Raw genomic sequence first — 14,767 nt, forward strand, 5'->3', positions numbered from 1 at the left:
TTTATTAACTTAACAGCTCTAGAGAGCGTTGAGCTTCTTCCAGTTCAAAGGAACTAAATTATAACCTCGTTTGGTTTGAAGTGGCTCTTAAAGCCTATCCTCAACAGAAGAGTTATTAAGACCATTACAACAGTTTATTGACCAACTTGAACAGTTTACTGTACCTTAGTATGTCCGTCACAAGAACATATCCTTGGATATGCCCTTGTGATCAATCGACTAGAGAATGGTCCAGGACGGACCGAAACGTCGTCGTCCCTTCACCTTCTAGTGTGTGGTCTGGTCAACATACTTCAGTAACGTTATTGTGACTCATCTTCTGCATATCCTTGGACTAAATTAAAGTGTGTAAATACAATTGAGTAAATATACTCAAGATAACCTCAAGAAATCATCTCAAGATAACCTCAAGATAACACCGAGAACAGTACCAGAAATCACGGAGCATAAATCCCTGACGTATACCAGGTTCCAGTACATAAATCTCCACCCGTCCTCATAAATATTGGGCAAATGCTCGTTAATCCAACCACCAAACCCATCTATTTTTTTTGGTTAATGAAAATCTTTTTACACATACTTCGAAACCGATTACTTTCGAATCATTTTGTTTAACAGTGCTGAAATAATATGTTGGTCATAAGTGTTAACCAAATGTTCCCATGTTAAGAATATTATCTTTGGTTCAATAAGTTTCTTAATATTTGCTTGATGGGGTTCATGGGAGTTGTTCTACTCCCCAAGCCCGACCCGAGGCCAGGCTGGACTTGGGCTTGAAATCTTGGATGACCAGTTCATAGAAACTAAATTATATCCTTGTTTGGTTTGGATTAGCTCTTAAGGCCTATCATCCACTGAAAAGTTATTAAGACCAATAATAACTTAATGGTCCCCTTAACATTTGTATTAATTCTTGTGTGTGTGTGTGTGTGTGTTTGTGTGTGTGTGTGTGGGTGCGTGTGTGTTTGCTGCCTTGTTAAAACAGCAGAAGTAAATATTTACCTGTACAGAACACCGTGCCAACCCTTTCTTTTGTTAACGAAAAGAAAGCAAGGGAATCTGAGGATATATATATTTTTTGTTAACTTTTGTGAGTGTACACGAATTTCAGTCCCCACTGCCCTAACAAACACAAAGACAAAAACAATATTAGATACACACACTCACGCCACACCACGCACGTACCAACACAACCATCTTTTAGTTTGCGCACACAATCTATTTTTTTGTTAACGGGAAAATATAGAAGCCCTCTGTGCCTGGCAGAAAGGCTGGACGAAACGATCTCAACGTTTTCATCTGGACGACATCAGCTGGGCACCCAGGCATGCGTAGCCAATCGCCTACAATCACCGGTCGTCAATGGAATCAAACGAACACTCGTCTCATCGCCCTCATTTGACGCAGGCTTCGACGAGGACCCTTCGTCTTCCACTACAGATCCGCTCCATCTCTATGCCTCATACCCAAACCGAAACACCAGGGGGTGGCTGGAGGGGGACGTATACCATAGAATCCGTTCCCATACAAAGCGATCAGATTAGCTAACGAACGGAGAGTCTTCGTACGCGAAGTCGTGGGTGATGGATCGTGACAAAGTGTTTTGTGAATGACGGCTGGGAAGAGAGCGTAGCTACAAACGTTTTCCAGAGTTTGTGATTTAATTCTCAGATCTCTATTGTCAACACAACAACGCGGGCCCTTCAAACGTTGGCTTGCTGGGTGGCGGCTTAAGCAAACGAGGATAAGAGCAAAACGAACAGAGAGGGATAGGAAAATAAAGAAGAATGGTGAGGGGAACAAGAAAAAGAGAGGAAAAATGGGTTTGAAAGAGGGAGAAAGGAGATAGATGGTAAAGGATCTAAACGAGGAAAAAGAAATTGAGAGAGAAAAGAAAGGACAAAGAGTGGTAGAAACAGATTCTCACCTGTGACAACACGAGGCGTGCATCCTGCCGTCACACACACACACTCGCACACACACACACACTCACACACACACACACACACACACACACACACACACACACACACACACACACACACACACTCACACACACACACACACACTCACACACACACACACACACACTCACACACACACACACACACTCACACACACACACACACACTCACACACACTCACACACACACACACACACACACACACACACACACACACACACGAACACACACACACACACACACACACACACACACGCACACACACCCAGCCCTTACCTAGTCAATCACAAGACGAAGCTTCAAGAAGTTCAGAAGAATGCCACTAGGCTAGTCCCGGAATTAAGAGGCATGAGTTACGAGGAAAAGCTGCGTGAAATGCACCTCACGACACTGGAAGACAGAAGAGTAAGGGGAGACATCATCACAACCTACAAAATTCTCAGAGGAATTGACAGGGTAGATAAGGATAAACTGTTTAACACGGGTGGAACGCAAACAACGAGGCACAGGTGGAAACTGAGTACCCAAATGAGTCACAAGGACGTTAGAAAGAACTTTTTCAGTGTCAGAGTAGTTAACAGGTGGAATGCATTAGGCAGTGATGTGGTGGAGGCTGACTCCATACACTGTTTCAAATGTAGGTGTGATAGAGCCCAGTAGGCTCAGGAATCTGTATATCAGTTGATTTGCGGTTAAGAGGCGGAACCAAAGAGCCAGAGCTCAACCCCCGCAAACACAACTAGGTGACTAGGTTCTCTCTCTCTCTGTCTCTCTCTCTTTACCTCTCTTCATTCATCTCTAACTTCTGTTCCCGAAAATATAGCTTGGATACGTCAAAACGTGAAGACAGATGATGTTCATGAGATATATAAGAATTTTTCACCAAGATTCCAATCTTTGTTGACATGTCTGAATGTCTATCTGAAGCCTTTTTATTGTTTATGCCTATGTACTTTGTCATAAAAGTATTTGTGTATACATTCGGCATCAGACTGTATTTATACAGATGTATTCAGAGACAACAATGCATGTTTATCAACCAGAATATTCGATAATATGTTGATTGCTATGTGTGTTAAAATATATATTAAACCGTTGTGCTGAACGGGATAGGAATATGTTGACCCACCTCATACCTTTGTGTGTATTAATACCTCAGGGGTGGAGTAAGATGTATGGGTTGAGTGAGATTGAGAATTGAATTGATATTGAAAAATTTCAATATCAATTCAATTCTCAATCTCACTCAACCCATACATCTTACTACACCCCTTACAATCATAACATCCATCAGTCTCAGATCTGAGGCTGATGGATGCCTACTACTACTACCTCAACCACCAGCCTCCTTCAGAACAAGGACTTCGCGAAATGAGTCTTACCTGATACAGGTCCCACCACAAGGGTGATGGGCTCCTCAAACACAGACATTTCAGGTAATGGAACAGAAAGCTTAAACTAAGCTACCCACCTGTCATCGCCAAAGATATCGGTCAAACACTGAGATATTCGTCGAGTATCCGGTGATCCATCAATGAGGGACTATCTGTCAAGTACCTAGATATCCGTCAAGAATCCGAATATCTTTCAGGAATGGGAAAATTAATCACAAGCCCTCAGGACTCATGCGTCCCCAGTGTGTTCCATGCACCAGAACACCTCAGACTCCAGGACACTCAAACCCCACTAGAGAAAGAGCTTCAGCTTCCATTAACTCTATTCTGGATTCAGGCGCCCTGAGGGTCCTGCAGGAACCCACTCGCCTCCTCCCCGAAGCAAGCTTTCAGCAGTCATGTGAGTTAGGAATCTCTCCGACTGCTATGAGAGTGGACCTCTATGTTTACAAAGCTACGGTGGGAGATGGACTGGGGACCTCCGACGGGCAAAGAAACTCACTTTACGAGAATGATTTTCTTTAAGACCCTTATCGCCAGCCTCTCGTTCGCCCTCTCTCTCTCTCTCTCTCTCTCTCTCTCTCTCTCTCTCTCTCTCTCTCTCTCTCTCTCTCTCTCTCTCTCTCTCTCTCTCTCTCTCTCTCTCTCTCTTTCGTAAATGACTAATTGCCGTCTCTCAATTAATGTAGACTTGAGGCAAAGTGAAAGTCATACCAGTTGCTCCATCTATCAACATTCTATTAAGCAGGAAGTACCGCACCTCTATGGGTCATCCAGTAAGGTTAGTAGACTTACAAAAGTTACCACTGCTAGGCTTAGGCTCGGCTTACAAGTACCTCTGGGAGTTTGTAACATCTGCTGATGTAGATTTGACTAAATGTAAACTCTGTCAACAGAACTATTCGCATACATTGCGTCATTATAAAATGAAATGTGAAAAAATCACAAAATTCAGAGATACCACCATCAGTGGAGTCCAAGAAATGTGTAGGTGCTTCATTCATAATGATATACTGCCAGAAATCTTAGCAAAGTATCCAAAAATTGCTTACTGTAGGTGCAGCCTGCACCTGACTAAAGCTGCCGCCCAGTTGGGTGGGTGTGGAACACGACTAGTAACTGTGTGACTCACCATAGATGTAAAGTGCCTTGTATAGTGACTGTTTTGAGTCTCTTGTTGAATCACTTGTGATATAAAAATATTATTGATATGTATATGTATTTGTGTAACTGATTGTATATATGCACATGTATATATAACATTAACAATTGTGTAACTAGATTCACAATGTCACTGGCTTAGCTAAACTGAGCTATGGGGGTCAGTTTCTGAATCCATTATGTTCCTCTGTAACCTCTCTTTCCACCACCGCCCACGGGATGAGTATGGGGTGCATAATAAAGAAAGAAATTGAATCCATTAATGAACCCACAATAGCGACTTCAAAACCTGTACAGACATGGAAAAAAGGTATTTCCATTCTCCAAATCACAATAAATTTTTCACCATTAGTAATAATTATCTTTTTAACCTGAAATTACAGTGAAATGAATTTCCATATTCAATTCTTTCAGTGTAATATATCTCTTTATAAGAATATTAAAAATACGTATTATTTAACATTTTGTACAATCATTGATTATGACAACGATATATTATTTGGTCTCGTGGTACATTTGATCTAGATCTCGAATCACAAACGAGGTTCTGGGTTCGATTCCCGGGCGAGACCGAAATGATATGGCACATTTCATTTCTGCTAAATATACCTGTTCACTTAGCATTGAATAGGTAACTGTTGTGGGGTCGATACCAGCCTAATGTTTGTGTATATATGTATAATTATTATTATATATATATATATATATATATATATATATATATATATATATATATATATATATATATATATATATATATATATATATTTATTTATTTATTTATAATTAATCACTAAGAGCTCTAAATGACCCAGCCACGATTCGAACCTGTGACGCCCAGGATCACCCCAAAACCTACACAATACTGTGATCATCTCACTATTGATCGTCTAGTGTGTGTGTGTGTGTGTGTGTGTGTGTGTGTGTGTGTGTGTGTGTGTGTGTGTGTGTGTGTGTGTGTGTGTGTGTGTGTTTGTGTGTGTGTGTGTGTGTGAGAGAGATATCATGGGAGGCCTTGGTATGGTCCTCCTATGATACCAAATCACTAAGTATGTCCCATCAGCCACATAGGGAGCACCTTTTCTGCACTTCACCAGACCTGAGTGACCAGCCAGCAAGAGCAATTCAGCCTACCAGCATCGTTCCAAACTCAAGTAACGTAAAACACTCCCTGTACACACACACACACACACATTACACACACACACACACACATACACACAGCAGCATATGCCAGGTTGGCTAACATAAGAACGGCCTTTAGAAACTTGTGTAAGAAATCTTTCAGAACGTTATATACCTACATATGTCAGACCAATCCTGGAGTATGCGGCACCAGCATGGAGTCCATATCTAGTCAAGCATAAGACTAAAATAGAAAAGGTTCAAAAGTTTGCCACCAGACTAGTACCCGAGCTGAGAGGTATGAGCTACGAGGAGAGACTACGGGAATTAAACCTCACTTCGTTGGAAGACAGAAGACTTAGGGGGAGACATGATCACCACATTCAAGATCCTCAAGGGAATCGACAGGGTTGATAAAGACAGGCTGTTTAACACAAGGGGCACACGCACTAGGGGACACAAGTGGAAACTGAGTGCCCAAATGAGCCACAGAGATATTAGAAAGAACTTTTTTAGTGTCAGAGTGGTTGACAAATGGAATGCATTAGGAAGTGATGTGGTGGAGGCTGACTCCATACACAGTTTCAAGTGTAGATATGATAGAGCCCAATAGGCTCAGGAACCTGTACACCTGTTGATTGACAGTTGAGAGGCGGGACCAAAAAGCCAGAGCTCAACCCCCGCAAGCACAACTAGGTGAGTACAACTAGGTGAGTACACTTCGGGATCCAAGAGTCAATGCTCGATCCTGCAGACACAACTAGGTGAGTACACCACACACACACCATGTAACGCAATTCAACCTATACATACACTGGAGTGGATGGCTTCGGACGGCGCTATCCATAGCGATTGTCTACGCTTGTCGATCACAGCCCGTTCCGCTGCTGCGGGCTTTTGACAAAGTGGCTGGCGAGGAAGCTACAGAAGAAGGGGACGGAGTATAGGCCGTTGGGCTGAGGGTTGTTTGGAAAAGGGCAATTAGAATGGGCTGGAATGGGTTTTCCTGCGAAAGATGGTCGTGAGGTCAGCCAAGTTGGCGTAGTGGTGGAGAGAGAGAGAGGGAGAGAAAGGGAGAGAGAGAGAGAGAGAGAGAGAGAGAGAGAGAGAGAGAGAGAGAGAGAGAGAGAGAGAGAGAGAGAGAGAGAGAGAGAGAGAGCGAGAGAGAGAGAGAGAAGAGAGAGAGAGAGAGAGCGAGAGAGAGAGAGAGAGAAGAGAGAGAGAGGGTGGGGGACTCAAACCGATTGGAAAAGTTATGTTAATTCAAGTATTTGTAATCCTTTGAATCTTGCCTGACTCAATCCACTCCTCGCTGCCTTAATCCCGGATCTAGTGAAGCTGGTTAAGCGAGACAGCTCAGCTTAACCATTATTAGCATGTAATTTAATTACACATGGAATCGTACTTCAAAATTAAGTCAGTTTACTGAAAGAGGCAGAGAGCAAGGTTGGACATGCAGGCAAAATGAAAAATGAAGTCAGTTCACTCGGTAATATGAGAATATGTTCGGCTTTCAAATGAATTCAACTGATTTTTTTGCCTTCTTTCTTATAAATTTAAAAATGTTTCGATTCGTAAGCCTTCAAAAGCTTTAATTCATTTAATGGCTGCTCAATCATAATTATTTAAAAAGTAACTAAAATACAGAAAGAAAATATAATCATATTACACATTACTCTCGAACACACACCTGAGAGCGGGCATATATCTCTCACTGCTCACGAAATACTCTAAGCAGATGAGAAACTTAAGGACAAGAGAGGACTGCAAAATGCGACACAATGTCATCAGGAGGTCTCAGCTGCGGCCAGACCAACGTTATTGAATTGAAAGAACGAAATGTGATGTTATGAGAAGGGTAAAACTCTACCGCTCTTAAAGATAATAAGCTGCTTAGATTGTTTGCCCATTGTTTGACAGAGTTCACGAAATCAATACAAACAGCAACACAGATGAGTAGAAATAAAGAGATACAGTAAGAGAATCATGAAGTAAAGGGAATTTAGGAAAGGGTCACTGAAGTAATAAGGAAATGAAAGTATAAAAGCCAAAGATCAACTCTTAACTGTTCCATTCTCACATCTCAAGGAAGATATATAGATATAACCACATATTCAGCTTTCCCCCAAAAAAGGCTGGGTGACACGAACAATGATAAATATGTATAACTTAATGAAAGTATTTCTAGGGTTTCAAGCTAAACATTCAAAGGAACCAGATCTAATTATCTACTAGATACCACTAGATCTAAGAGCCGTAAAAAAATCCACGAGAATAACATAAGAATTTCACCAGAATAGCATAAGAATTTAGGAAACTTTTGAGGGCCTCTTGATCCATGCTCAGGCAGCTCCTATTTATATGCTTCATAAACTGAATAATATGTTTAACCATAGCTTGAAACAATCCCGTCTATATATTCCAATTATATTACCCAGTATTTTATTTTATTAAAAAATCAACCCAATTTTGAAATCATTGTTAACCCCAGGAGGAGCGAATACAGTGACATATAAACACATTAGTCCTGAACAATTTTCAGGACTGAACGTGTACATACTAGTTTATCAGTAAGCTGTTATAGTGACCTTCCCGCCAAACACACACCGAAACTACGACGTTGGTACAACGTTCGAACAAGTTTTAACACCTCCTAACCAGTTACAACAACCAATATAGCAAGTTGTAACAACGTTCTAATACGTCATAAACACGTTAAGCCAAGATGTAACAACTTTATTGCAAGTTGTAACAAGCGGAAAATAGAGACAGTTTCGGTTTGTGTTTCCAGGGTTAATAACCCTTCAGAACCTAATAAGCTTTAAGGGGCCACATCAGGCTTCGATAAGGGCGTTAAGAGCCGGAATGCAAGTTAAACAAGATAAATGTGAAGACACGAGGCGACGACCTGGTTGTAAAGAGAGGCGCACCCGGACATCTCTGTTAATACCAAGATAGGCAATGCAAGCATTGTGTTGATCCCTTGCTACACAGTATTCAACTCCTCGATGGAAAAGGAGAGAGCTACCAGGCTGCTCAAAAGCGACTAATACAGTGACCCAATAGAAGAAAGGAGGAAGACAAAAGTTATATCCTTAAAGCTCCTTAAATATCTCTAAGCCTCCCTTGTGGGTTCCTAGACTTCTACAGACTCGCCAAGAGGAGCCTATTAAACACAGAACTGTTATATATATAGACTCCAAACACCATCATGAATTCAAGCATTACAAGATAACGATAAGAAGAATGTGTGATATAACAGAAATCCAACTTGCTCGACTGTCCGTAATGTATTCGACGAAAAGACTCCTGCTACAGCAGAAGCAACAGGTTTGTGTATATAGGACAATGTAAAATGGGTCGACGGAGTTCCTCACGGAGAAGAGCCCACATACTTCAAAATTACCATATCTAAGACGGACAATTCAAAGTTATAAGGATTAAACAGGAGTCAGAAGACTCCTGTTCAATTAGAAGGCTTATCATATATCAGAATAAAACAAGAAACAGAAAATAAACGTACCCCGAAATCAATGCCATCAACAGAATAACATTGGTAGCTTATATCAAATGATTTAGCGTCCAAATAGACCTTGTGAATACTATTATCCGGTTAGGAGAGAGCATACTGTTGCATGTGCATTACTGCTATGGACCCTGAAGAATTGCAGGAAGACTATTTCTTGTTGACCAAACCACACACTAGAAAGTGAAGGGACGACGACGTTGAGAATGACACAATTAACTTGAGAATGGTCCAGGACGGACCGAAACGTCGTCGTCCCTTCACTTTCTACTGTGTGTGGTTTGGTCAACATATTTCAGCCACGTTAATGTGACTCTTCGTCTGCACTCTTTCTTCTACTCACCAAAGACAAATGACAGAAGAAAAATGGGTCTGAAGATATCAGAGGATAGGAAGAACAAGGGAATATGTTAACGACAACAGATTAAAATAAAATTAACTAACAAAATAGGCAAAAAAAAAAGATAAAAGCAAAGGACAGCAAAAAGGTACGAAACAAAAACTAGGAAACGTCCTTATCCCTTTGTCTCACTCTTTCTCTCTCTCTCTCTCTCTCTCTCTCTCTCTCTCTCTCTCTCTCTCTCTCTCTCTCTCTCTCTCTCTCTCTCTCTCTCTCTCTCTCTCTCTCTCTTCCTCCCTCCCTCTCTCTTCTCCCTCCCTCCCTCTCTCTCCTTCCCCCTCTGTCCAACCTCAGAAAAAAAATCTTCTCCATTATGCTTAAGGAGATCCAATATGGAGCCCATTGGGCCCTTCTCCATACTCTATAAGAAGGTCTTAATCTTCTAGGAACATGACTGATACCAATAAAAATCTTATCATGACAATAGGTTCGGCGACGAAGAGGGAGATATAGAGGAAGGAATGAAAAGGTCATTGTACTGGAATGAATCAGTTAGGGTAGTTAAGATGGAGGAAAGGCGGCGGAAAGAGGATTCTAGGAAGAAGTAGGATAAGAACAGGCACTAAAGGATGAAGGAGGAGAAGGAGGAGGAGCCGACAATAGAAGACAAGAGGAGAAGAAAGGAATAGGTGAGATAAAAAAAAATTAAAGGGGGATAAACAAATCCACAAGGGCCGTGATGAGGTTTCGAACCTACGTCCGGGATGATCCCAGACGCACCTTAGGATCATCCCGGACGTAGGTTCGAATCCTCATCACAGACCTGGTGGATTTGTGTATTTGATATATCACCCTCTTCTGATTTCTGTGTGAACAAGGAGAATAATTACAGAAGAATAAGACTAAAGAGAGGCGAAACAGAGATATAAAGGGACAGGGAGAGAGAGATAGAGAGCGGGAGAGAGGGAGAGGGAGAAAGAGAGCGAGAGAGAAGGTCAAAGTCCCATACGACCCCGCCAAAAAAAAATGAGCAGTAGTCTCTAATCGACAGGCGTACAGGAGTGTGTTGTATGGTCATTGTGTTGGTCGTATACCTGCTGGGATGTTCTGCGAATGTTCTACCATTCTGGCCAAGCCTCCCCTGCCGCGCGCGGCTGTGTTGATCCTTTTTCTTCCCCCCCGACACCTTTGTTAGAGTCTGCCCTCTTGTCTGCCGCATAGAGCGAGAGAATGTAGCCTTCTCTGCTAATGTGAGCGGTTCTCTCTCTCTCTCTCTCTCTCTCCCCAGAGTTCCTGTAGCATTTAGCGCTGTTTTGAGCGGTTTTGATGCTCAACAACTTTGGGTACTATTTTGGAAATTATTAGAATCGCTTTTAGCATGACTATACATGGGCGTTTGGCTTCCCATTTTTTTTGCTTTTGTTTGTATTTGTGAACTCACTATAGGCGATGTTAATGTACTCACCTAATTGTGCTTGCGGGGTTTGAGCTTTGGCTCGTTGGTCCCGCTTCACAACTGTCAATCAACTGGTGTACAGATTCCTGAGCCTACTGGGCTCTATCATATCTACATTTGAAACTGTGTATGGAGTCAGCCTCCACTACATCACTGCGTAATGCATTCCATCTGTTAACTACTCTGGCAATGAAAAAAGATCTTTCTAATGTCTCTGTGGCTCATTTGGATACCTTGACTAGAATGTGTGATCAAATGAGATATAAGATCTAATGTGTATTAGATCTAATGAATATTAGATCTAATGTGTGTGTATATGTGTGTGTGTGTGTGTGTGTGTGTGTGTGTGTGTGTGTGTGTGTGTGTGTGTGTGTGTGTGTGTGTGTGTGTGTGTGTGTGTGTGTGTGTGTGTGTGCGCGCGCGCGCGCGCAATTTCAGCCTCGATTGTAGTCACTATTTTTATCGATCCATCAGTTACTTATATATTTATGTAATTATGTAAGTGAATGTAAGTGAGCTTACCTTCGGCCTTATTTTTAGCTCACTTGGGAAACCTTGTGTGGTTATCAACAAATACAGCTAACAACCAATTACGTGACATCAAAAGTCATTTGTTCTCTTCTTCCTTCAACCAGAGTTGAACAAATAAACAAATACAGCTTCATTGTGTGATGGTTACACAAGAATAACCCAGGCACTCGACAATAGATAGACATGTATTTTACTGTTTAATTACATCATTCAGTTAAGTCATATTATATATATATATATATATATATATATATATATATATGCCTGGACCTCCAAGTGACCTGAAAATGTACTTCCTTAAAATGTTTAAAACTTCCGATAAAGCCAAATCGTTGCTTCGCTTAATTTGGCAATTGGGATTTAGGCCTATAAAACCAAAGATGGTTACTAACCAACTTGGAATTGTACTCTAACCCTAAACATAGTTCGAGATACAAGTTAACGCGATGAAAGAAACCTTTAACCTTCACGAGCGATGTGCTCTAGGATCCAACTCTGAACAGAAACGTGAACACTCCTTAAATGTACGCCTCTGTTCACCCAGCGGTAATTGGTTAGACCTGGTTGATAACCAATTAATGGTTCGTGTTCCAGGGGGAAACTCGTGTGTAATACTTACCCATGAGCTATGATATATGGGTAAGCTCTAATCCTGCTAACTATGATATGGGTAAGCTCTAATCCTGCTAACAGGAATACAAAATTGCCTGTTTCTTGCCCTCTCCCTTGTAAGGAAAATAAAAGATTGCCCCGCTTCCCACCTCTACCCCTTTGTAATGTATATTTATCATCCTAGAATTCATCATTGTTTATAATCTATTTCTGTTATAACATCAAATAATTTTTTGGGTCATATATATGTCATTTTAACTATTTTGTGAATTGCAGAGTGTTATAGAGCCTCGCGGTTTCTGTTGATTATTCTCTCTATAATCCAATCTCGCCCTCCTCCCTTCCTTGAGGGGAATCAGTCACTGGTACTCAGGAATGGTCAATCATCCACTCAAATCGGGGATTCTCACTCAATCATTTATTCAACACCTACTCTCTCAACCCTGAGATTCATTAGTGTCTATTACAGGCACAGGTCAACTGGGAGAAGATCCTATTAGGTGTGGTGATGGTTTGGTCTGCCTGCTTCTGGCCTGTCTGTCTCCCTGTCTGTGCCTCTGACTGTCTACCTGCTTCTGTGTCTGTCTTCGTTTGTCTGTGGCTCTCTGTGTGCCTCTGTGTTTAATCCATGTTTCTCTATCTCTGTTTGCAAGTTTTTCTGTCTCTTGTCCGTTTGATTGTCAGATTAACAGTTTTCTGTCTATTTTGTTAGGTTCTGTCAGCCTGAGTCTACATGTGTGTCTGTCAGTTTTAATTTTGGACTTGTATTTATTTGCTAGACTTTCATGTAGTTGTCTTTGTGTGCCAAATTGTTCCACTTTTCATGGAATTTTAGCAATTTGTCAAAAACAGCATTTTTGTTTTTTTAAGTTCTATTGTATTCCGTAGTTGTAGTTTTCCAACTCGAAGGAGCCTTTTCCTTCGATGTGTACTTTGTATTTAACCATTTGTACCTGCAGTATCGAGCTGTTAGCTCTTGGACCCCGCCTTTCTAACTATCGGTTGTCTAATGTACTGACTTCTATTTTTTATCTTTCGCTTCACTCTCAAACACACAAGTTCCTAGGGTGCAGCCCGGAGTAGATGTAACTCCCGGGTAATTATTTTAATGCTGGGTGAACAGGGGCATCAGGTGATACTTTGCCTATTTGTCTCAGCCTCGACCGGGAATCGAACCCGGGTCGTTAAAACTACAATCCCCAGAGCGCTGTCCACTATGTGTGTGTTTGTGTGTGTACTCACCTAGTTGTGCTTGCGGGGGTTGAGCTTTCGGCTCGCCTCTCAACTGTCAATCAACTGTTTCTACAACTACTATTTTTTTCCATACCACACACACACACACACACACACACACACAACACACACACACCAGGAAGCAGCCCGTGACAGCTGACTAACTCCCAGGTACCTATTTACTGCTAGGTAACAAGGGCATAGGGTGAAAAAAACTCTGCCCATCGTTTCTCGCCGGCGCCCGGGATCGAACCCGGTCCAAAGGATCACGTGTTCAGCGTGCTGTCCGCTTGGCCACCTGCTCCCCAACATTATTGCCAACAGCATTTGGTGTTCCCAGGCAGCCACCCCTCCAAGTCCTAACCAAACCCAACGTTGCTTAACTTCGCTGATCGGACGAGAAGCTGTGGTCTCAACGTGGTATGGCCGTTGGCCACGTGTGTGTGTGAGTGCGTGAGTGTGTGTGTGTGTGTGTGTGTGTGTGTGTGTGTGTGTGTGTGTGTGTGTGTGTGTGTGTGCGTGAGTGTGTGTGTGTGTGTGTGTGTGTGTGTGTGTGTGTGTGTGTGTGTGTGTGTGTGTGTGTGTGTGTGTGTGTGAGTGCGTGAGTGAGTGCGTGAGTGTGTGTGTGTGTGTATGTGTGTGTGTGTGTGTGTGTGTGTGTGTGTGTGTGTGTGTGTGTGTGTGTGTGTGTGTGTGTGTGTGTGTGTGTGTGTGTATTTTCGTTTGACGACATGCAGTTTTATGAAACAAAATTTACCTTGCCAAAATTATCTTAAATATTAAACTAAATAATAAATAAAATAATAATAATAATAATATTAGTTCATAATAAGTGCAAATATGGCAACAATAATATATATATTCATAACAAGGAAGTGGTCTGGAGGTCTTAAGACCACCATATGGGGTCTTAAGACCACTATATGGTCTTAAGACCCCTATTACAATACATCAAATTCGATATTAATTTTATTGCTGTTGCCATAACTGCTATGCTGCAAAAAAAAAAAAACTTTGCATTATTCAGTGGTAAGAAGAAGAGCTGGTTGAGTATTCTGAGAAAAGCGGTATTACCCTGTCGTTAAACACACACACAAAAATACGCAAATTTATACCGCAGATCAGTGGCGGTTCCGGTAAGTCAAAGAGCAATCGTCTGAATATTTACCACCGCGCTGGTAGTTAAGATCAACCAATAAAGAGTTAATCGGGTGGTTTGAACGTAGAGACGCGTAGGGGTCGACGGCTGACGAACTGGCCATCGCACAGAGCGCGACGGCACGGGCAAATGCAATGGGTTTCATTGCAGAGTTCAAACGATGTTGTTTAAACCGAGACAACTGGAAGTAGAGGAGAATTTGCATGCAGTTTTCTTTGTGGTTGGGGTTTACTCTAACCACAAGGTTTCTTTGTGGTTTACTTTGG

The 14,767-nt window shown here is 41.8% G+C and overlaps 1 pseudogene; it reads right to left on the reverse strand.

Annotated features, from left to right (window-relative positions):
- Positions 1–13,657: 13,657 nt before the first annotated feature.
- Positions 13,658–13,776, reverse strand: LOC123773127 (5S ribosomal RNA; annotated as a pseudogene).
- Positions 13,777–14,767: the final 991 nt, after the last annotated feature.

Source organism: Procambarus clarkii, chromosome 14 (genome assembly GCF_040958095.1).
Source record: "Procambarus clarkii isolate CNS0578487 chromosome 14, FALCON_Pclarkii_2.0, whole genome shotgun sequence".
NCBI classification, from domain to species: domain Eukaryota; kingdom Metazoa; phylum Arthropoda; class Malacostraca; order Decapoda; family Cambaridae; genus Procambarus; species Procambarus clarkii.